The sequence below is a fragment of the Pseudorca crassidens genome, chromosome 6 (assembly GCF_039906515.1).
Source record: "Pseudorca crassidens isolate mPseCra1 chromosome 6, mPseCra1.hap1, whole genome shotgun sequence".
Lineage (NCBI taxonomy): Eukaryota > Metazoa > Chordata > Mammalia > Artiodactyla > Delphinidae > Pseudorca > Pseudorca crassidens.
Window position 1 is genome coordinate 72,184,682 of NC_090301.1, and position 25,617 is coordinate 72,210,298.

General features: G+C 43.5%; 1 protein-coding gene across 7 annotated transcripts in view; it reads right to left on the reverse strand.

Annotated features, from left to right (window-relative positions):
• TANC1 (tetratricopeptide repeat, ankyrin repeat and coiled-coil containing 1) overlaps positions 1-25,617 on the reverse strand; it is a 233,235-nt gene that overhangs the window by 184,851 nt on the left and 22,767 nt on the right. The gene's annotated exons all lie outside the window — the stretch shown is intronic.

Sequence of the window (25,617 nt, forward strand, 5' to 3'; positions counted from 1 at the left end):
GTGGTTAGGACTCAGCGCTTTCACTGCCCTTTCACTGCCATGGCCAGGGTTTGATCCCTGGTCGGGGAGCTAAGATCCCACAAGCCGCAGGATAAGGCCAAAAAACAAAACAAAACAAAACAAAGGAATGGGCACTGTATCCAACTGCAATGCACTGTCCCTATGTGGTCTCCAATACGAGTGACCATCAGAACAGACTTTCAAAGGCACACACCCCTAGGTGTTGCCATCCTGATTGGGAGCCTTCCTTCTGGCTACTCTTACACTTGCCACGTGCTCTCATCACTTCCCATCTACCTTTTCTTGTGGTACTTGTGAGTGAAGCTGCTCACCAGATCATAAACTTCCTTGAGCAGAGGGATTGCACCTTTTGCATGGACACCATGCCCCCCATCTCTGCATCACACAGCTGATGCCTACTGACAGTCTGGAAGCCCTACAGCCAGATGATCTTAAGGAAGGAGGTATCTAAATGAGCTGTTTTAAAACAGCCCAAGCATTTCTATAGTCTTTAAAGGTATTGGTTTTCCTGCTTTCTGACAGAGTTTTTAAAAATACAGGTTTAAATGTTAGAATTCTGTGATCAATGGGGCAAGCCTCGATTTACTTTGCAGTCTAATCTGTACAGGACAGAGAGAGCCCAGGCGTAAATTCTGCAACAAACTGCATGTGCCTGTCTGAACCGCAAAGGTTAGGGTGAGTTTATCCTTGATCTAAAGGAAATCTAACCTCAAACGGCTTCAATCATTCATCTAACTCAGAACTGATTATTGGGTAACTTCATATTTATGTCTCAATACGTAATAGCATTCAAGTACCGATTTGCTTTAGGTTTAGTAAAGAGAGTAATGAATTTAACTGGTAGTTCTATAATCATAAGGTTACGATTTATACTTGGTTCAACGAATTTTTTTTACCTAAATCGAGTTAAAAACTCAATCTATGTCCAGATTCACAAAAGTAACTCTCAGTTTTGTTTCAAGCTCACTGTTGAATATGCTACTTACACTCTGAGACCCGTCCATTTACAAACAAGCTACAACGACCCACCCAGTACCGAAAGCTTATCTCATCAGGTCTGGGCTGTCCAGGCCTTCTAGACCTGGCCTGCTGTTTCCAGCTTCCACAGCCCATCCTTCCTTCCCCACAGCTGAAGCCTCTTGACCCTTGCCCGCACCCTCCCCTCCCTGGCGTGAGCCAGCGGGAATTTCTAGAATAAGAGATTTAAACAGCTCAAGCCAAGTTGTTCTTGCTGCTTAACCAGCCCTGACCTTATTGTGTCTAATGACTGGGCTTCTCTCTCCTGCATTCCACAGGCCTGGGTGACCCTCTCGCTCGGTTCTGATAACTGAGCCCGGGCCCCTCGCTGGATAACCTGTAAGTCCTTGGGCTCCGAGGCGCTGCCTGCCTCTTGAAAATCCTCCAGGGGACCGGAGGTGCACTCTGAACCCACTGGGCTGCAGCTGGTCAGGGGACACAGGTGCTCCGTCAGGCTACTCTGCCACCCTGCACCGCTCCCTGCCAGGCCACCAGCGCTGCAGACTCCCGTTCTTTCCTCCCGGCGCACAGGACTTCCAGCTGCAGGTGCCAGCACTGCTGTCCCCACCTCCGGGTGGAGGGTTCCTGGCCCAAAGTGGGCCTCACAAGGAAATGACTCATATCACAAAAAGCCGAGGGTCCTCTGGCCAGAACACAAATAAGTCACAGGATCTGAATCTTAACCTATCAGAAATTAAAACCTCAGCAATGAGACATCAACAAAGCAAAAGCAAATAGGATATATCTGTTCCCTGAGAATTCGTCACCCCCATACTGCCTGTGGGTACTGAAGCCACGGCCCCCTTGTTCACTAGTTCTAAGATGAAACCCGAGGAAAATCAGAGAAATGGCGGCAACTGTGTCTTCCCTGGGTGGAGGGGAATCAGAGGACTTCTTATAAACCACCTCAAAGCTAACATCTATGGCTACTGAATATGAAATACAGAATATGAAAATAACTAGATAATTCTCTGCAAGAAATCAAGTCGTCTTCTAAAATGCTATTAACAAAGCTAAATTTATATGTACATTTTTATCCACAGCCTTAAAAAAAATCAGACATTAAAAACTCTAGATGGCTAAACTGTCTTCCATTTCAAAATAACATAAAAACAGCAACCTTCATTTTCTGGTCAAAGCTTATTTTTGCAACACCTATCATTTTCTACAGAATTCTAGCATTTTCTGCTTCCTACCACTATTTTGTAGAAAGACTTTTCCCCCTTGGCATTATATCTTTGCTTTTTGATCTTGTTAACAATCCTGAAAATTCCAACCTTGCAATTTTTTCAGTCCTGGGAAGGAATAACACACAGTCATTTAAAAACCAAAAGCAATGTCAATGTTTCCTCAATGACACAGCTGCTGTGAGTGACCAGTGAATAAAAATTTGGGTTTCTTTGTTGTTGGGTTTTTGTTTTGTTTTGTTTTGTTTTGTTTTTGGCAGGGGCTGAGGGGGTAGATGTGGATAATGACTTCTCTCCAAAATAATTATCAAAGTTATTGAACACATGGTCAAAACCAGTAAGGCATTAGTAAAGCAAGAAGTACTATGATAAAGTACTATAATAAAGCCCAGTGAATATACATGAACAAAAGAGGTTGCTCAAGGACTCCAGACAGGAGAGGACCCACTCTGTGTGCCAGGCATTACATGGTGCACAAATTCTGTATTACAAACCCTAAAAAAAAAAAAAAAAATGAGGCATATGATCCAGCAATCCAACTTCTAGGTATTTATCCAAAAGAACTGAAATCAGGATCTCGAAGAGCTCTCTGCACTCTCATGTTCCCTGCGGCTTTATTCACAATAGCTAAGACTGGAAGCACCCTAAATGTCCATCAACAGATGAATGGACAAAGAAAATGTGGCACATCTGTACAACGGAATATTATTTAGCCTCAAAAAAAGAAAATCCTGTCATATGCTACAACACGGATGCAACTTGGGGACATTATGCTTGCTCGATGAAATAAACCAATCTCAGGAGCACAAACGCCGCAAAGATTCCAATTCATATGAGGAATCTAAAGCAGTCAGACTCATAGAAGCAGAAGGTAGAATGGTGGTTGCTAGAGGCTGGAGTGGGGAGTGGGGGGTAAATGGGGTGTTGCTGTTCCATGAATATAGAGTGTCAGTGATGTAAGATGAAAAATTTATACCGATCTGCTATACAACACTGTACTTATAGTTAACAATACTGGATCATACATTGCAAATTTAAGTTTTAAGTGTTTTGTTTTGTTTTTTTTAAACCACAACTTTTTGAAAATGAGGAAACAGGCTCAGGAATTCAGATTATGCTGGTTTCAAAGCTCCCATCCCTTCTACTGCTTCATATGGCCTGCTTGCAAGAGAAGCATAAACAACATAGATTAGCATATAATTATGGGCTAAACTGCATAACAGAAAAGGAGAGGGGACAGGGAACCAAAGAAGGCTGAAGTAGTTGAGGAAAGCCTCAAAGTAGAGGGCAACTTAGGCCGACCCCTGAAGGTCAAGCTGAGCCCATGAAGATTGCAACAAGCCTGGCATCTGGGTGCAAACACTGGGCTGGTCCAAGCTTAGAAGGCATGCTAGGAAATCGCTTTCAAAGGCTGCAAAGGTAGCATTATGTAGAATAAACTCCATGCTTCCAGCTCGTGAACTAAACCCAGAGGGCTAAAAATCAAAGCAAAACCAAAGGAAGTGGTCAGAGTACCCTAAGCCATTTATAATCTAGCCCTCCAAATTTGAGTGTTTTTTGAATCCTGGAAAAGGTCTTGCTATTGACAAGTAAGTACAATATAAAAAGTTATAAGGCACAGCCCTTTATCAGGGTCAGTCTGAGTTAAAATGATCAGACTTCAATGATCAAAGTACGAACACCTCAAAAGGCTGTCTGAGCAACCAAATAATGTACATCCAGGGCTTTCAAATCATCTCAGTTCCCCCACCAGGGATTGAGCCCAAGGTCAGGGCAGTGAAAGCACCAAATCCTAGCCACTAGACCACCAGGGAACTCTCTCCAACCTATTTTTAAGTAGCAGAACATTTTTCTTGTACAATTTTGAAATGATGAAAAAGATATTGATCTCTCTAGGAAAAATTTTTAGCTGTCTTTAGTTCTCTTATTTTTTTTTAAGATTTTTTTGATGTGGACCATTTTTTTTTTTTAAGTCTTTATTGAGTTTGTTACAATGTTGTTTCTGTTTTATGTTTTAGGTTTTTTGGCCCTGAGGCATGTGGGATTCTTGGCTCCCCAACCAGGGATCGAACCTGCATCCCCTCCATTGGAAGGCGAAGTCTTAACCACTGGACTGCCAGGGAAGTCCCTAATTTTTTAAATAGGACTTTCCAAGTCCCCTCTCCAGCCCTTAAACTTTGACTTATGGCCTATATCTCACACTCTAGCCCTTAATTATATGCCACTCTATATTGTTTATCCTTTTCTAATATGTGGACAATATGGTACAGTAGAAAAGACAGGAAATTTGAAGTCACAGTAATCTGCATTCTTGTGCTAGCTTGCCAATATTTTTCATATATTGTTTTTAACTTTAGAGCAATCTTCTTCAGGTGTGTGTGGGGGGACATTAACTTTGAAAAAGATTCATCTTAAGTTCAGCAAGTCCTTCAGTTTTAATTTCAGTTATATTCTGTTCAATTTAAATAAAACTTACTATTTTATTTTAATGTCTGAAGTAAATTTCTGAATGGTAAAATTACTTTTCTGTACTTTTAAAGAAATTTGTACCAGAATGTAGATTGCTTTTGTCAATAGGAAAATAACTTTTAAAAAGAAAAGCCTTAATTAGTTTCAGTTGAATGCAAGAAGGGCCCAAACCCTGCCCTCTGGCTTAAAACATGGATTCAAAAACCACTGGCAACTACCAAAGTAGTTGCAAAAGGTCAAATATTAGATGAATATGATGATTATGCATCATTCGTTTGTAAATAATCTGTTTTAAGTTAACCATTCGCCCTACATTGTCAATTACGGTATTATGTGTAAGATGGTCAGCTCTTTTAGTTTGGGGTCCTGGGCTAATGAGGTAAGGACTTGAGTCTCTTTTCTTAGCTTCATGTAACTCCAGACTACAGACATTTCACAAAGGCACAACAGATGTTCTAAAACCATACCTGTACTAGCAAACAACTTCAAACCCCCTGGTAATAATCCATAGTTCAGAAGCTATATGAGTTATATGAGTGGTAACAAATTATTACACTTTAACTTAATAAGCCCTGTGTTTCCCACAGTTGGTAGAGAGAGAAAAGTAGAAGCACTATGGTGTCTAGAAAAAGACTATTGGACAGTATTTCGGGCAGGGGGGCGACCCTGGCTACACCACACAACAGATATGTACATCCGAGAGGGTTATGTCTATACCACTCAACAGGTGTGTATGTCCAAAGGGTTCTGGCTATACCATACAACAGATGGATGACCTTGAACCAGTCTTAAATTTGCTCGCCCTGACCAGCTTCGTATGCAAAGTCAGCAAATTGAATTAGACGTGTTCAAGCCCTTCCGATACTAAAACTCAATCAAGTCCACAAACTCTTGATTAATTAACTCCGAATTTAACAAAATAAGGCATGTAAAATCCTTAACACAGTGGCGAGCACGCCGTACGCATGTCACAAACGCTGGCGGCTGTTAATAAAATAAGGCAGTTCAGGTTTGTATGTGTTGTACACAGCGTATACTTGAGTATCTTTGGTGGGATTTTCTAAAGGAAAACAATCACACACTTTAAAGTCCTATTTTAATCAGCATCGTTAAATCAAAGGAGCCCCAATGAAACAATAAATTATGAAGCTCCGCAGGAGAGGATATGAGCCTCTCAAAATCAACCGCTTTGTTTTGTTTTGAATTAGACTTTCAGTGAACTCTTGGCAGCACGCAGGTGGAAATCATGAGCGCTGTCGAGACTCACTGGCTCAGCACACATTAACCGAAAACGTGGCAGCTGGGGAAGCAAAGATCCGCGAGACCCTGCCTCTGGGTCCAAACAATGGCAAGCGATGAGTGTCCTAGGGGTACAAACTGCTGAAGGGTCTGGATAAGTACAAGGCTTCCGGAAAAAAAGGTCTCACACTAGTGTGCCACAGATATTCTGTCTGGCCCACACGCTTTGTTGTAGTTTCTACTTGAGTTAGGTCTCAAACACTCAGAAATCCAGAGGTCATCTCTAAATAATGGTCTAGCTTCTCTTGGAAGTTTGGGAGTGCCAGCAGTATTGAGCCCGCATTCCTACTCTGCGACACCCCACGGCAGGCAGCCGTGCAGCCCCTCGACCTCCACTACTCCCCTAATTAACCCCACCACTGGAGCTGAGGCTCAGCCTTCCCCCTCGGTTCACTCCCTCGCTAGCTCAGGATCCCGTCTGCCTTTGCTCCCTCCACCTGCGTATAATCAAGGAGAGCTCAAGAGCTCTGGAGCAGAGACAACTGAGCTGGCACCTCCACTCTGCCACATACCAGCCATGTCATTATCTTAGGCAAGTAATTCATCTCTTAGCTTCCCATCTGCAAACCTGGGTATTAATAGTATTTACCTCATAAGGCTGGTGTGAGGGGAAATGTGTCGTTGCCTGCAAAGCGCCTCATACACAGCAACTGCTCTATAAATATTAGATGTTACTACTCTCTGGCCCCTGAAGGCATGTCAGTTTCAAACTTCTGTCCTAGAGCTGTAATAGTCTAAGGTTACCTAGTAAATTATTTTATGATCAAAAAGAAAATGGCATATGGTGAAAGCTGTTCAGATACAGCTTAAGCATCATGAGACCCGCTACTCACAAAGGACAAATATTATGATTTCACGCACATGAGATACTTAGAAGAGGCAAAGGCACAGAGACAGAAAGTAGAATAGATGTTGGAGGGGCAGGAGGGAGTGGAGGATGGGCAGTTAGTGTCTAATGGGTATAGTTTCTCTTGGGGAAGATGAAGAAGTACCAGGGATGGATGGGTGATGACTGTGCAACAGTTGGAATGTACTTAACGCCACTGAACTATACACTTAAAAATGGTTAAAATGTAACTTTTGTTATGTATACTTTAAGACAATTTTTAAACAATGAATGACAGAGCCGACATAATCTCGTCTGCTGCTGTTTGCTAGAATCAAGTTGTTAATGATCCCAAAGACCCCCAATACACTACAAGTTCATGTTCTCAAAAGCCAACTACTGCATTTCCCATAATGGTTTAGGAAGAACTGTATTAACTATTTTAACAGCTGTGCAGCACAACTGTGGGCTTTCTTCTCAATCTGGAGGCCTCATGGGGATGACTCTGTAGCAGATACAGTTATGAGGCCAGTGGGATAGCCTTTTAATACCTGTTTACAGCAGTCGGGCTGTTCTTCCTTCATTATAAAATGCTCCGCACAGACACCTCATTCTCTCTTTTCTCTCAAAAATATACAAAATGGGCAGCTTCCTGCCAAGTACTATGTAACTGGCTGCCTTTGAACTGTGGGATGCCGGGTAACAGTGACAAGACGTTTTAATCTCCATGCCTGTTCTACAATAGCATTCAAAACGTGCACACACAAGAGTCTTGCCAGGCTGTAAATCAACAAGCACAAGAGAAGGTCCCAAACTATTTCAGTCAGGGTCCTATTTTTTAATTTCTATATGTGGCTGCTTTCTGTGGCATCGGTCCTTCATTTTTTTAAAAAAGTACATAAAATATAAGCAAATTTAAAACTCTGAAAACTGCATTTAACCTGAGAAACACACACACACACACACACACACACACATTATATCCAGTATACATCTGCAGTCTTCCAACTCAGAACCACTGCAAACATTCATTTCCTAACCTTTACAGGGCCACCCCCCCCACGAGTTTACAACCTTGGGTCAGACAAACTGCACTTAGCTCCTTCTAAGAAGAAATTGCACTGCACTTCGAAATTTCTTACTAAACTGACGCCTTTTTGGCAGCAATGTTGTTTGGCAGGAAAGATCCCTCTAAATATTACTGAATAATCAAAGTGACAGAATATATTTTATCTTTTAAATATTACATTTTGAGTACCAACCCAAACTTGGGATGGGAGAACTACCTGGTACCATGATTTCCACTGCTGCCTGGGAGTTAAGAGACCAACTACCCAGGTGACTGTATGTCCTATATATAAACCCTCAAACTCTGATGATCATTTTCCCCTGCTAAGACCAAAAAAAGTATTCCAGAAAGACAAAAAGGGAAAAGATCATAGGCAAAGTGCACACTTTATATCTCTTTAAAGCCAACGTGTGCATCAAATGACAAGTATTTTTATACTCCAGGGATCAAAGGCGGAGAAGATAAATGTTTTAAAAACTCACTAAAAAACAGCCTCAAACAAAACTGTCTCCATGTAAGAAATGGCTTCAATTTACTAGCCAGCATAGCAGGAAACTGCGAGCAGAGGAGTTGGTATTTTTGTGAGTAGAAAATGTGGCCTTCTCTGTCCAAGCTGCATATACGCCAAATAACAAATCTTTATTAAACAGGGCTGGGAGAGTTGTTGAATTAGGAGACAAAAAGAGAGTTATGACCCCAGATCTGCTGCTGTTATGGGCTGAATTGTGTCCCCCCCAAAATTCTTGTTGAAGACAACTCTCAGTTAAGTGAATGTGACTGTATTTGAAGACAGGGTCTTTATACAGAAATAATCAAGTTAAAGGAGAACCTAAGGGGGGCCCTAATCCAATATGACTAGTGCCCTTATAAAAAGGGGAAATTTGGAAACAGAGACAGACGATGTATAGAGAGAGAAGATGATGTGAAGACGGTTATAAGCCAAGGAGGGGAGCCTAATACACATCCTTCCCTCTCAGGTTTCAGAAGGAACCAACCCTGCCAACACCTTGATCTTTTTTTCTTTTTAAACATCTTTATTGGAGTATAATTGCTTTACGATGGTGTGTTAGTTTCTGCTTTATAACAAAGTGAATCAGCTATACATATACATATATCCCCCCCATATCTCCTCCCTCTTGCGTCTCCCTCTCACCCTCCCTATCCCACCCCTCTAGGGGGTCACATGCACCGAGCCAACACCTTGATCTTGGACTTCCAACCTCCGGAACTCTGAGACAATAAATTTCTGTTGTTTAAGCCACCTAGTTTGTGGGACTTTGTTACGGCAGCCTTAGCCGACTAATACAACTATTTACCAACACATACGGTCTCAGATTCAACACAACCCAGTCCTCAGGGACCTTTCCTTGATCAAGTGAACATAAGACAACACCCATGCAAATATCTTGTAAATCTACAAACGGCTATGTAGCAGTCAGCACTATAAGGCACAGTGGTTACAGAAGAAATCTAAAACTCTTCCTACCCTCTCCTAATTGGCACAGGAATGTACAATGCATTGCAAATTGACCACACCACTATAAATCAGGGCCAAGAATGTATTTTTTAAAAAGCAAATTCTATACTTATCAGCTCACCACCAAAAAAGCAGAGTCAGTTTTAAGACAGGATTTTTTCCCAGGACAAATGGCAAATACAGCGTAAATACTCTCATATTCTGTGAAGTCTGGATACATAAAGATGTGTTATCCTCTGTGTCTCACCCCCTTGGGACACAATTTTACTGCAGGAATATGATGTAACTGCCCTGCTTTTGTCCACCAAACAGAACATAATATGCCTTCAATATGTCAGCCTGTTTTACCTCCCTAAATACATAATTGATTTTCAACATTTTATGCTCCAGTTACTGCCCCAAAGCAGATTGGGACAAGTTCACATTTCAAATGCTCCTTCTTTTCAAGTACAAAAGGAGTGATCAGAACAGTGAACGAACTCTCTTCAAGTTTTCTTGGAGGAGTCATTTGCTTGCCACTTCTCCAGTTTCTCTGTCACTCACATGTACATCCTCATGCATCAAAAAGGATCCAGAACTTACACAACTTGACTAAAAAACAGCCACATATTATACTATGAGAAACAACCAACAAGAAGGAATTGTCTTTATTTAGAACACTGAACGAGTAGCTAGTTACATTCCCAACAGAAACAGAATTAGGACCAATGTCAAAAAAAAATTAAAAGCTTAAACTTCCCTTAAAAAAAAAAAAAAGTAGAGCTATATATTTAGGTCATTTTATTTTTAACCACAGCCTTCTAAATGACCTGAATATCCCAACATCCACTCTAAATGACAAGTTTTGTAATTCCTATGAATAATTTAGTTGGGCAAATTTGTTTTACTTGTTGAATAAAAATGTTACTTTAGAAAATGACAAGCCAGTTTTGCCCACAATAATTTTCAGTCTGAACATCTTCCATTCCTCGTAGGAAAAAATAGCATGGGAGGGGAGAGAGCAACTTTTAACACTGGGTCTCTGGAACGGCAGGGACTTCAACAGCCATATGGAAAGGGGCAGTTTTTGTTTACCTTAAGTTTTCGAGCTATTCACCATCTCCAAAAAAGAAAAAAAAAAAAAGCCGAGAAGTACCAAGGTATTTTAAAGTTCCAAAGGCACGTGTTTGAATTCAGCTTCTGAAAGACATTACTATTAGCACAAGCAGTTACAGTGACTTTCTTAGAACATCGAGTGAATAATATAAGGCAGAATGTTTCACTTTGACATCTACTAAAATGGAAACAGCAGCGGCACTGGCCTCAGCAACAATATGGTCTGGGGGTTTTTGTTTTGTTTTTAAATCCAATTTCACTTTCACAAAAGCCAGTATCTCAAGTAGAAAAAAACTTATCCAGAATGTTGCTGGCCTTGGGAAACAGACCAACGTTCATTCCTGGGGCGTGGGGCTCAGGGAAGCGGGGTGTGTGCCTCGTTCCTGGCTCCTTTTAGGTGGAGAGCAGGCTTCTTTCTAGCTTACCATCCTGGCCCTACACTCATCTCTTCTTAGAAAGCCAATGAAATACCTCATCCTTGAAGTCTGGGAACAGAAACTGGGGATGGTGACACAGCCCCTCCCATCTTCTTCTTCCTGGATGCCAAGCTACTCTCTGGAGGCACACATCTGAGTCTTCTTAAACATCCTGGCTCTATGGGGACAGGCCTCCGCGTGGGGAAACCCTGATGGTCCAGCACCACATGAGCAGCCAGACAAGCCTGACTACTGTGGGGCTCAGGTTAGGAAGCCTACTGTTGACATACATTTAAGACACATTCTCCAATATTACTTCCATCAGTTAAAAAAAAAAAAAAAAAGGTACAATTTGAATTCCTGATGTTGTCTTTCTCCTGTCTCTATGAGAGCTCGTTCAGAACTCAGATTGACAGGATAAAAGTGGGGTGTCATTTAGCGCCCCTCCCTCAAATCCCAACAATATAAAGAATGAGTTTTCCTGTTTAAGGGATAGACTTTGAGATCTTACTCTCTTTAAAAAGTGTATTTTACTTCTAGTGACCTGTGAGACAATAGAACAACTCTAAAACCCAAAACACTGACTTTTTTCCATTTCATTCAAAACTGACAACGAATCACTGTTACTATTATGACCATTTCTCACTGTATTCCAGCTCAGCCAGTGATTAGAGGTAGCTGAGTGAACTTATCCATATTACTCACACTCATTTATAAAACGGGAATAGTGATATCCCTACCTCGTGGGTATAATTTATAGAGTGAACGAAATAATGAGGATTGAAGGAACTTGTACATAAAGCACCTGGAATGTACACGGTAGGTAGTGTTAAATAAATGTCATCTCCCAGGCTCATCTCTTCAAAACGGACACACTCACTGAGAATCAGAAGGGGCTTTAGGAGATTATTCCAATAAACCTTTCTTTTACTTTTAGAGGAGGAAATTGCAACCCAAAGGTCACTCAGAGAAAAAAATCTAAAGCTTTTCATTCATTTCTCTAAACACTTATTTCTGAATGTTATGCCCTTCCCACACTCTTGAAATAGGATTTGGTGGATTACAATCTGCACACCAGAGCCATGTGTTAGTACTGGATCTTCCCTTACTGTACAAAGGATGGAGAAGAAGACTCACAGGGTTTATGGGCATACCTGCCCTCAGGCCAGGCCCACCACCTGACGCTCCCACGCCTTTTCAATGAAAGAGCAGGGAAGGGCACGCACGGCTGCATTCCCCTAATGAGTCATGTTTCTGGAATCAGCCTAACTCTTCCTTGATTCCCTCTTTGAGTGAGGTCACTTTTCTCAATGGCTCCCAGCAACCCCAAATCCTTATTTTATCAGTTTCTGAATCTATTTCTAAGTATTTGCCTATTATCACAGTTTCTCACATTCTCCATCTAAGCCACAAACACATCAACCAATAATTTATGAGAGTGACTAAGCCTTTTTTTATATAAAATTAAGGACAGGAATATTTACCGTGTTTTCTGAATGATATTATAACTACCATTTAAGAAAACTTCTCCAGAGCTGAATGCTGCCAAAGACTAGGTCCCTCTATCTACCCCATCTTTCAAGGAAGTTCCTAAGCGAATGGAACGTACCCACCAAGGGCCCATATTTGCTTTTTCCTCTGGTTCTTTAACATCTGGCCCACCTATTTCCAGAAGAGGCCTCTTTCTCTCTCTTGTTGTGAAATGCTTCTGCTGAAAATACTCAAATAGCACTCAAGAATTTTACTTGTGAGTAATCAATAAATTGCATCACTGTTGAAAAGCTACCAAATTCCACTTTCCATTCAGTACTAAGTACAGTTTTGCACATTCTCAAATGAAAATGAAGCTTTGGGCAACCCAGGTACTTCTCCAGTCTGCTTTTAGTTCTTCAAAAAACAGTCATTTTGAATTCTAAATCTGTCTAAAATTCCCAGTTTATCACAGTAGTTAAACCCAGTCCCAGAGATCAACAGAAAATCACAGATGACCAGTCTACCCCAACCATCAACCTATTAAATTCATATTCATCACCACCTGTTGGTCTGACGTGCCAGGCTGATGAGCTCTGCCTTGGAGGGATACTACAGCACCCTCCTCCAGGTAAGCAAACAACAGTTTGTTAACTTGATACTCTCCCTTCACGCGATCTTTTAAGTCGAGAAACAGGTAAAGTATTTGACAATCTTAGAAAGTGTTAATTTGTGAGGAAACTAAGACTAATTTACCTGAAATATTCCACAATAACGACAAAAAGGGCCCTACTCTATGCTCTGCTCCTGCCCTTCCAAAGACTAAAGCAGCCTCCACACAGGTCTCTCCTGGGGGCTTCGTGGTGCTCAGCCACCTCCTCACTACCTCTCTATACACCCATCCCTCCCGCCAAGGTCAAATCCAATGATTTCATCTTACTGAAATGGAGCAGGACCCTGTGGGGCCCTTCCTGGTACAAACGCTTTCCATGTTCCCAGTTTCTTGTTGGCAGGAAATAGGCTTCATTCGGCCTCCTTGACCTTCCCTGAGTTCCAAGGGGCAGATTTAAACAGCTGCTAATCAGGGAAGGGAGGGGAGATGCAGAAACAAAGGAGGAGGGGTCAAGAAACAACAGAGCAACCCTCACCCCAAATTTTGCCTATAAAAACTTTTCCTCAAAAACCATCTAGGAGGGCTTTCCTGGTGGCGCAGTGGTTGAGAGTCCGCCTGCCGATGCAGAGGACACAGGTTCATGCCCCGGTCCAGGAAGATCCCACATGCCGCGGAGCGGCTGGGCTCGTGAGCCATGGCCGCTGAGCCTGCGCGTCCGGACCCTGTGCTCCGCAGCGGGAGAGGCCACAACAGTGAGAGGCCCGCGTACCACAAAAAAAAAAAAAAAAAAAACCATCTAGCAGTTCGGGGTTTTGGAGTGTGAGCCACCTGTGCTCCTTGCTCAGCCCTGCAGTAAACCTTTCTCTGCTCCAAACTCTGATGTTTTGGTTTGTTTGGCCTCACTGTGCCTGGGGCACAGGAACTTGCGTTCAGTAACATTATTTCCACTTTCTCACTTCTAAATGATTAACTTGCCTTCCTTACCACTCCATTCAAGTCTCTCTCCTTCAAAGAGCTGAAACACCCTTCACATTTAAAAGCAATTTTGCAAACCTTGTGTATGAACTACATTTTTTCCTCTCGTTCAGCGTGCCCAGCATAATCCATTATGGGGAAGTGATGTGACCAATCTAATGGGGGTACTTTAATCCTTAGGAGTTTGGTCTTTGATCACCTCACCAACATTTTCTAGCAGATGGCCAAGGAGAGCTTTCTGGTTTACCCCCCAAAACATCCTACACGCAATCTGCCTGACAGTGTACCTCTCTGTCACTATCTCATCCACCTACCACGCCAAAAATCTAGCAAGCCCTCTTTCAAAAACTGCTATGTGCTTTCTCTTCTAGATGACTTTCGGTCTTTCTAAACCAGACCAAAAGTAGAGGGTGCAAGGTGATCTCTTGGATATAGAAAAAAGGTATTAGAATGCCTAATCATGTTTACTTGTCTCATTCTTTTATTTCTATTTTTGTGGATTTAATAATATTATAATTCATAAATATACAAATGTTGCAGGTACGAGCAGAAAGTATTTTACTGATAGAATTGCTATGTCAAAAATGTTTAGGCTGGGCTTCCCTGGTGGCGCAGTGGTTAAGAATCCGCCTGCCAATGCAGGGGACACAGGTTCGAGCCCTGGTCCCGGAAGATCCCACATGCCGAGGAGCAACTAAGTCCGTGCGCCACAACTACTGTGCCTGTGCTCTAGAGCCCGTGGCCCACAACTACCAAGCCCGTGCACCTAGAGCCCATGCTCCGCAACAAGAGAAGCCACCACAATGAGAAGCCCGCGCACCATAACAAAAAGTAGCCCCTGCTCGCCGCAACTAGAGAAAGCCCGCATGCAAAAACAAAGACCCAACGCAGCCAAAAAAAAAAAACCAATGTTTAGGCTATTGGGCTAAAGAGTAACACCTTCATTTACTTTTTTAAAGGAATTTTGCCTTTTTTTTTTAAATTTTATTTATTTATTTATTTATTTATGGCTGTGTCGGCTCTTCGTTTCTGTGCGAGGGCTTTTTTCTAGTTGCAGCAAGTGGGGGCCACTCCTCATCGCGGTGCGTGGGCCTCTCACTATTGTGGCCTCTCTTGTTGCGGAGCACAGGCTCCAGACGCGTAGGCTCAGAAATTGTGGCTCACGGGGCTAGCCGCTCCGCAGCATGTGGGATCCTCCCAGACCAGGGCTCGAACCCGTGTCCCCTGCATTGGCAGGCAGACTCTCAACCACTGCGCCACCAGGGAAGCCCACACTTTCTTATAATACACTTCTTGGTGCTCTAAGGACAATTCCTACTAAACTGCTGTATTCTAGTTTTTTGGCTAAGAAAATATTGTATATTCATGTACTATTTTTTTATTTTTTAAAATTTATTTATTTTATTTATTTATTTTTGGCTGCATTGGGTCTTTGTTGCTGCACTCAGTCTTTCTCTAGCTGCAGCGAGAGGGGGCTACTCTTCATTGTGGTGCGCGGGCTTCTCACTGTGGTGGCTTCTCTTGTTGCAGAGCATGGGCTTCAGTAGTTGTGGCACAGGAACTTAGTTGCTCCGCGGCATGTGGGATCTTCCCTGACCAGGGCTAGAACCGGTGTCCCCTGCATTGGCAGGCGGATTCTTAACCACTGTGCCACCAGGGAAGCCCCTCATGTAGTATTTAGATGGTAACAATATTCTCATTACTAAAATCAGACCTCACTCTTGGCTTTCCTATTATATCTCTGAATTATATTTTCTCATTCAGGTGTACTCTTAAAGACAGTCTCCGTAGTTAAAGAAAAATTTTATCTTTACTTCAAAATTAAAACCAAATAAATGATCAAACACCCTTTAAAAGATAAATGACACCCAAGGCAAATTTTCATACATATGGCGCTTTACAAAGTACAGGCACTGTTCTAACTTCTTTCTCATTTAATCCTCATAATATTATAATTATAAAATTATGTCGGGCTTCCCTGGTGGCGCAGTGGTTGAGAGTCCGCCTGCCGATGCAGGGGACACAGATTCATGCCCCGGTCCGGGACGATCCCACATGCCGCGAAGCGGCTGGGCCCGTGAGCCATGGCCGCTGAGCCTGCGCGTCCGGAGCCTGTGCTCTGCAACGGGAGACGCCACAACAGTGAGAGGCCCGTGTACAAAAAAAAAAAAAAAATTATGTCATATTTATTTTTAATAAAGTTAATTATTAAAAATAGTATATTTTAATAGATGAAGAAATTTTCTTTCGGAAAACTCAAGACACCTCTAAAACCATAGTAAATAATATTTTCAGTGAAAGAGTTCTGAAGACTAATCATTATTCTCTGTGCCTTTCACTTTCTTCATCTACCTATTGTCAAGGAATCCCAGTTATTAATGGTGTGGCCTTGGGCAGGCAACTTAACTACCCTGTGATGCAGAATCCTTATCTGCATTGAGTTCACTCACTGCAGTGCCTACTCTGTGCCAGACACTGTTCTGGGCTGGGGGATACGTCTGTGAACAAAAGACAAGATCATGTTCTCAAGAAGCCGATTAGGTAATATCCGGATGGCACCTGGCCCAGAAGATAACTGTGCCTCCTGTCAGTCATCATTATTTCTCAAAACTAAGGATCACCTTAGTTATCATTATCTTAGTCCTACTTTCATGTTAAAATAAATTCCCATTTGCCTTATTTTACCTAGCCCCCAAATGTTTCTTAGCAAGAGAAAAAGGGCAGAAAAGTAAAATAATTCATCAGAATTTGGTACCAGCAAGCATATAAACTCTACCTTTCCTTGAAAAGAACTGTTGTAAAGTGCTATAGATCCAGCCAGCTACTGGGGATAAAACATATCACTGTCAGGAACAAGATTCTGCAAATGACTTTTGATGGACAGCATGCCGCTGTGCTTTGGGTCTTCCCAGGACTTTTCAATGATGCTGATGAAGGTCTATTTACACCTGGAGGTTATAGCTGATGTGCTGCTGCACCTCTGACAGCTGCAAATTTTCACTGCAGTGCAACTTAATCCCTCATGATGTCAGCTTCCAGACTGCCCTTACAAGACCTGCCATGAGAACATCTCTTTACTTATTCAAAATTATTATATAATCACAGGCCATGCTAGCCACGGTCGCCATGCACAGAAAGCAGCCTGTCTTTCAGCACAGAATCTAAAACCACCAGCAGGAGAATAAATGAATTCTTCTGAATCCAAAGTAAACACATGAAGTAAAATGATAACAGGAACTCTCAGGAGAGCACTTCCCTTATAAACAGCTTAGATCACTTCACAAACACCTGGCTAAATCCAAATATCTGAGTCAGGCCCCGCATCTCCACCCGGGGTGGGGGCGGGGTGAAGGTCACAAATGCCACCGGCCACCACTGAAGACAGGATGCGCCTTAGGTGTTTAGGTTACAACCTCAAAAACTTCCTGAAGAGCCAGGTAAAATCTATTTCTTAATATATATGTTTCACCCCATTCCGTTAAAAAATCTGCAGCACAATCTTTGCAGTTTGCTGGTTGGCCAGGTAGTTGGCCATGATTTGACCTCACCCTTGGTATTTGCTCTGTCAGCATCAGAAACACAGCCAATCCTCCTCAACCCCGCAGCCTCCTCCTCCCCAAATTCATGCACTGAAATTCAACATCAGGTTGCAGACTTAGACTCAACAGGCAATAGGAAGGAAGGAAGGAAGGAGGGGAGGAAGGGAGGGAGGGAGGAGAGGGGGAGGGAGGGAGGAAGGGGGGAGAGGAGGGGGAGGGGGAGGGAGAGGAGGGGAGGGGGGAGGGAGAGGAGGGGGAGGGAGGGAGAGGAGGGGGGAGGGAGGGAGAGGAGGGGGAGGGAGGGAGAGGAGGGGGGAGGGAGGGAGAGGAGGGGGAGGGAGGGAGAGGAGGGGGGAGGGAGGGAGAGGAGGGGGGAGGGAGGGAGAGGAGGGGGGAGGGAGGGAGAGGAGGGGGGAGGGAGGGAGAGGAGGGAGGAGGGAGGGAGAGGAGGGAGGAGGGAAGGAAGGAAGGGGGAGGGAGGGAGGGAAGGGATGAGAACAGGGGTATGGGCTGAGCCCCAACTCTGTACTGTCCATATCTCCAGCTCCTCCCACCGCAGGTCCCAATCTGGGAAGAGCCTGCTGCCTACAAGACTGTCTATAGGGGCTTCCCTGGTGGCGCAGTGGTTGAGAGTCCGCCTGCCGATGCAGGGGACACGGGTTCGTGCCCCGGTCCGGGAAGATCCCACACGCCGCGGAGCGGCTAGGCCCGTGAGCCATGGCCGCTGAGCCTGCGCGTCCGGAGCCTGTGCTCCGCAACGGGAGAGGCCACAACAGAGGCCCGCGTACCGCAAAAAAAAAAAAAAAAAAGACTGTCTATAGATGGCAGGTACCTCCCCCGACACTGGGCCCTTATGCTTCTCTGTAGCCCCCAAATCCCTCCTGAGACCAGGTCAGAGTTACCTGGACTTCCCATCAGTTCCATCACAGCTCATGCCTGATCTGGACATGCAAGTCCTCGCATCCCTGCATCCGACCTCTCATCCCCACGGTCCTCTCTCCCATCCCCCACCCTCCTTTCCTCATCCAGCATTTCCCCTATTCCAGTCCTCCCTCTACCTACAACCCCTTCCCTCTCCCTCTCCACCCAGTCTCTGGAACCTTCTTTCCATTGTTAAATTCCCTAGGGATTACTGGCAAGGGTTTGAGAGTCAGTGGATCTGGCAGTGCCCAGCCTCTGCCGCTTTCTGGATGGGAGATGTTGAATGTCTTCAAACCTGAGATTCATCATCAGTACAGCAGGGTTTACCTATCTCGGAAAGTGAGGATTAAATGAAAAATACACATAAAGCATTTAGCAAAATCCCCACACACTTTCAAATATGAAATAAGTGCCCGTTTTGTACCAGGAAAATCATAAATGGTAGCGATGATCATTTTCTCCCCCCCCCGCACCTTTTTATTTTTCATGGTGGTAAAATAAACACAACATGAACTTTACCATTTTAGCCATTTTTAAGTGTACACTTCAGTGGCACTAAGTACATTCACATTGTTGTGCAACCTTCACCACCATCCATCTCCAGAACTTTCTCAGCTTCCCAAACTACAACTCTGTATCCATTAAACACTCACTCCCCATCCCCCCTTCCCCGCCTTGGACAGGGCCCCTCTCTACTGGGAGGTGCTGGTGGAGGGCTTCTCTTCCAACCCCATGTAAAAAATTCATCCTCCTTTGAGGCTCTCACCACTCACAGTCATACCACCCTCCACCCCAATTCTCAGCTGTCACCTACCTATTTTTGGTAACTTCTCCTCTTCACCAGGCAAAAGGGGAGGGGCTCAGTTCACAATCATCTCTTCTGCCAACAGTCAGCTCCCAAAGGAATGGATGAGAGCAGCTGGGTCGGGGGTGGGGGAGGTACTTGTACAACCTGGATTGGAATCCATCAATTATCAACTGTGTGACACTGAGTCACACCTTAACCTCTCTGGGCTTAGTTGCCTCACCTATTAATGGGAATAATAATACTTCATCATGAAGTTGTTGAATTAACCGTTCACGGCACTTCGAGCAGTGCCTAGCACACAGCATTAGGACGTGACAGCAGTTACTATCACCATCACTGCACTTGAGCCTCTGATCCTGGGACTCTAGTGGACTAGAGTCTACGTCATTCCCAGGGCCACAACTCAGAGTCAGAGGGCACAATTCATTGCTCTTGCCGGTGACCACAACCTTCTGTCCCTCCAGCTCTCACACCCCCTCATCCCCAGGGTACTTGCTCTCCAATGTCCCTCGGTGTGCCTCTTTCTGCATTGAGGGTGATCTTCTGACCCAGCCCCCTCGCCAGCACCCTCGATGCTCTGCACCCCTCTTCTCTGGCCACATCAATGGGAATCCACACCACTACTCAGCTTCTCCACACCTATGCCCTAGGCCTAAAAGTCCCCAAAGAGAAGTGGCCCCTCGCATGGAGACACGCCACTACACTTGAATATCTCTACCCAAAAAGGCCCCCGGTATCCTACAAAGGCCCCTCCCATTCCCCAAGCAACTATCTCAAACTTTGATCACCATTCTTCTCAACCCTGCTCTAGCTTTCCTCCCACTTCACCCAGAAACCCAAAAAAGCAGGCTTGCTATGCTGACACCCCAATTTCCTGCCCCTGTTCTTCACCCACCAGTGTATCCACATGCGCCTCCCCTGGCCTCTCCTCTTCACTCTAATTCCCAATCAACCTTTCCACCGGCCTCTGCTACAAACACCCTCCTGCGCTCCACCTACCTCACACTTACCTACTTTGTTCCCCACTGTTTACCTTCCACACCTCAGCTTGTGTCCCCTCCACCCAACCGCCACCGCACCTCGCTACTCCCTTAAGATGCTGCTCAGAAATCACCTCCTCCAAGAAGTCTCCCCAGACTCCTCCGACTCCTGTAATATTCCACACACACCTCAACAAACTTCACGTTGCCATTTCTTCTGACCGTGTCTCTCCCTGAGACAGAGGTACATGGTCCATTGCACATTCTCAGTGCCTGGCACATAGGGGTAGCAATAACTGCTGAATAAATCAAAGGATAAGGGCAACAGATCCTGCTTTCTGCTCTGAAGTGTTTTATTAAATGTTTTATTAGAAACAGCACCAATTAAGATTTGTGATCAGTCACTTACCTATGATGCCATATATTTTCTTCCTCTGATCTAGACTAAGAAGCGTCCCTTCCCCCTGCCTGCCCAGAACAAATATTCCTTTGATAAAAGAAAGAACCAGAAACAAAACACTACTTCCTCCTCAACCGAAACAGAAAACCTAAAATAGCAAGACAGTGTATGAAAAGTATCCTAAGCCACTGGCTTAGGTAGGGATAAGTACAGTTGTCCGTGCTTAAGAAGGGAAAGGGAAGTTTCCTTTGGACGGCTGTTTGGGGGAGGCAATGAGATTCAAGTACTAAACAAGAGAATTGACCAAAATAATAAGTCTTGGGTCTATTGTAGGGCAAGGAAGGAAGAGGAAGCAAGTAACTCCAGTGGAAATTTCCTTCCTTTGTCTAGTTTCACTTCAGGTATGGCTTCCATACTAATTTCTTGATACTAACTTAACGACGATTTAATTTATAGGAAGTGATTTCAAACGGCCCCCGGGCACTGCAGATGGTACCTCAGGGGCCCATCTGTTTCAGGATGAAAGCTTGGTGCACACCATTACATCACTCTGGCCTTCCTCAGCAACTTCCTATCCGACAAAATCTAGACGTTTGCTCTGTCAACAAAATATTTGTGTTTGTCCCCAGCTCTGGCCTTGGCTCCTGATTAGTTTTAAAATCATTATGCACCCAAGCTGAATAGGGTTACTGTTAGCAGCTGTAAGGTTCTCTTCTGGGCAAATCCCCAAGTCTGTGGTTTTCAGGGAGTGATTTCTGTCCTTTCCGCATAATTACACACTCTCCTGATTGATGAGCTGATCAGCCCTCCTACCCCCATCCAGGGCGAAAGCCTCTCTCTTCCCGCTCTATTTATTTTCCCAGGGGCCAGAGGGGAGGGGAGAATGGCATGGGGAGGGGGGCCTTGGGCTCTCCCCACATAAATGCTCAGGCATTATACAACAGTCCCAGTCCAGACGTGCCATTCCTTCCAGCCCCTGAAAGCTTCCCACATTGGTTAACACCATTTGAGGTATTGAAAACACGTGGCACGAAACCAGCTGCTATTCCTGGATGCTCACAGCCTGCCCCCCAACACCCCAGTGCCCGCTAGCACAGGTCTACTTCAGTCAAGCATGGTCCCCATGATCACCTCTGACAGCACATACGTAACCTGCAACCTCCCAACTTTTCATCCGCCTCTGTTCTCCACAGAGCACAACCACAGACATAACGTTAACTGTGAGCGCCTGGTAGGCGACAGACCATAACCTTGGCAGAAATTACATTTTAAACAGGTTTTGGTTTTTGTTGTTGTTGTGGAAGAGGGGGTTACACGTACTGATCGTTACAGCTTACTCTGAAATATCTGTAAGAATAAGGTGGGTCGATAGGTAGGTATGTAATAAAGCAAAGGCCACAAAATCCTAATTGTAGAATCTAGGTGGTGGGTACGTTCACTCTACATTTCTTTCAACTTCTCTTTGGCATGTGAGTATTTTCTTAATGAAATGTTGGAGGGAAATGTTTTTAGTGCCTTTCTAAAAAATTAACTGAATTCCAGACTTCACCTGTGTTTGTGTTCCGCCAACTTTCCCACTAATGTCCTCTTTCCATTCCAGGACCCATCCCAGGATCCCACTTTGCAAATTACTCATCCTATCTCCCTAGTCTCCTCCGGTCGGTCACACTTTCTCAGTCTTCCCTTGTTTTTCATAACCTTGATGGTTTTGGAGAATACTGGGCAGGTACTGTGTATTATATCCCTCAGTCTGGATTTGTCTGATGTTTTTTCTCAGAGTTAGACTGGGGTGATGGGTTCTGAAGTGGGAACCATGGAGGTAAGTTGTCTTTCTCATCACATCATATTAAGGGCGCATGCTCTCAGCATGACCACTGGTGATATCAACCTTGATTATTTGGTTAAGGTAGTGTTTATGAGTTTTCTCCACTGTAAAGTTCCCTTTTCATTCTTTCTATAATCTATTCCTTAGAAGCAAGTCACTAAATTTCAGCCCACACTCAAGAGCTGGGGGAAATGAAGCCCCCGCTCCGGAAGGGGTAAGTACCTACATAAACCATTTGTAATTCTTCTATAAGGAGGACACCTCTTTTCCCTACATAGCTTATGTATATTCACTTGAATCTTTGTGTTACAATGCAGTACCGCTCTATTTATTTTGTTGCTCAAGTTGTTCCAGCTTTGGCTATTAGGAGCTCTTTGAGGTTGGCTCCTATGTCCTTTGGCATGCCCCAGCCTTGGCTTTTTGAGCATTTCCTTATTTTCTGGTAATACAAGATGCTCTAGACCTATAATTATCCATTTCTCCAAGAAGTCCTGATTACTTTTATTGAAGGATGGTATTTAGAAACCAAGACCTGGGTATACTGTGGCTACTGGGGTGTCATTGCTTCCAAGCCCTCTCAGTGAACAGATCTAGAAAATACACGTATGTATACTAACCCACGTACGCACACTCACCTATCTATATGAAGCTAAACATATGTTCATACTGAGTTCACAGTGACGTCTCCAACTCTAACCCAGTACTGCATGGTTCCCGGCAGCCTTCTGCCCTTGCTTATCTGTAAATTCTCTCTCCAACGGTAGGAAATCTAGCTCCACCTTCCACTATCCATTTATTTATTTGTTTGACCCCTGAATACATTTCAGAATTGTTAACCCGTGCTCCCATGAGAAACAACCTCACCAACTAGAGTACATTGTTGATGTACTGTTTGTTTTGTCTTTAGCCTTACAGTGTCTAGTCAAAACACCAGCTTCCAAAGTTACTTAGGTTCATGCCTTTTTGTCCTTGCCCCCTTCAGTGCGGTTATGCCATACAATTGTAATACAGGGAGATTCTTTTGCCAAAGTCTTCATTCACCCTGGGACACACGCCCACACACCCTCCAGGTTTTTGTTTTTAATTTGTATACATTTCTTACATAAGGTTCTTTTTCTTTTCCTGCTTTACTGAGGTATAAATGACAAAATTATGTAAGATAGTTACAGTGCACAAGGTCATGTTTTGATGTACATATACATTGTGAAAGGATTCCCCCCCACCCAAGTTAATTAACACACCTTTCATCTCACATATTTACTTTTTTTTTGGTGAGAACATGTAAGTTCTGCTCTCTTAGCAAATTTCAATTATACAATACAGTGTTGTCAACTATCGTCGCCATTGGATCCTCAGACCTTATTCATCTTATAACTGAAAATTTGTACCCTTCTACCAAACTCTATTTCCCTCGTCCCCACCAACCACTTTTCTAGTCTCATTCTACAAGCTCAACCTTTTTTCTTTTCTTTTTTTTAATGATTCCACATATCAATGACACCATGCAGTGTTTTTCTCTATCTAGCTTATTTCACTTAGCATAATGCCCTCCAGGTTTGCCTGTGTTCTCGCAAATAACGGAACTTCCTTCGTTTTTTAAGGCTGAATATTATTCTATTGTGTATATATATCACATTTTTAAAATCCGTCATCCACTGATGGACACAGGTTGTCTGCATAAGTTCCTTAGTGCCAATCTAAATAGTCTACTTAAATACTTGACATCACTTTCTATTGGTATACATATTTTATTTTATCCTTAGTACTTCAGTACTTATATCTGAGTGTATCCCACAACACCTATAATGATCCTGAACCACAGTGATTACTCAGATACTAATAAAATGAACAGATTCTATGAATTTATTTTTTAAAACTACTATGCTAAATTGACTGTAACAGTTTAATTGCTAGAGAATAAAACTGTAGAGGAAGAATGTTCATTGCAGTGTTATTTAAAATTCAATAATAAGTAAATAGTTTTAAATTTTACTACATTATAAAATATAAAATTATATTATACCTATAGGCTGGAATATGAATTACATGCAATCATTAGAAATCACTTGTTAAATATATACTAATATGAGATAATATGTACCTTATGTGTGTGTATCTAAAAACGGCAAACTATGTAATAAAAAGGACAGCATATCGTTTAACACATCTACCATACACATGTACGTCTGTGCAAAGAAAAAACACTGAAGGAAGGACATACCAAAAAATTATTTTTTTAAGTTCCTTTCTGTCTTCTTTTTTAATTAAAATTAAAGGACAGAAGATTGTTTGCTACATGGGAAACTTTACAGAGGGTTCTTCCAAGACATAAGGCATTGGACCAGACAAAGAGGAAGAAACAAAATCAGGAGTTATCTACTGGAGTTCCACATCAGGTAAGGACCAAAGAAAAGGGAGCAAAATGCACGGTTGATGGATGCCCTCAGGTCACCTATAATCTGAGACTAACATAAAGAAGGTGAGGACAGTGGTGCCTGTGCTAATACGTCCACTACAGACAGAAGTACAAGAGTGGACTGGAGAGCTGTCTGGGAAGCATCCTGAGAAATGTGGGGCTTGGACAGAGCCTTCAAGGACAGGAAAGATCTAAATGGGGGAAGGAAGGAGGCAGTGTGAATGGGGACAGGTATTAACAAATCTACCCACCCACCTGGAAGTTTTCTCATCCCATTCCACAAAAACCCAAGAAAAAAACCTTAAGAAATGACAGCCACAGTGGGAGCTTCCGGTTAAAGTGTCCGGCCCTCTTGGCAAAGGGCTTGCAGGGAGTGAGGCAGGATTACCTAACAGGATCTGGTTAGCCTATAGCAGATTGGATAACACTCAAGTGGCTGATAACAGGGGTCTAGCTCTGGGTTTTCAAAGATTAACATTTTTAAAGTGGAATTTACACTCTATCCCTATAAAAAGTGCTTTTATTTATTTCTGGCTGAGTTGGGTCTTCGTTGCTGCACGCGGGCTTTCTCTAGTTGCGGCGAGCAGGGGTTACTCTTCGTTGCAGTGCGTGGGCTTCTCATTGTGGTGGCTTCTCTTGTTGCAGAGCACAGGCTCTAGGCGTGCGGGCTTCAGTAGTTGTGGCCCGCGGGCTCAGTAGTTGTGGCGCACGGGCTCTGAGCGCAGGCTCAGTAGTTGAGGCACATGGGCTTAGTTGCTCCGCGGCATGTGGGATCTTCCCAGACCAAGGCTCGA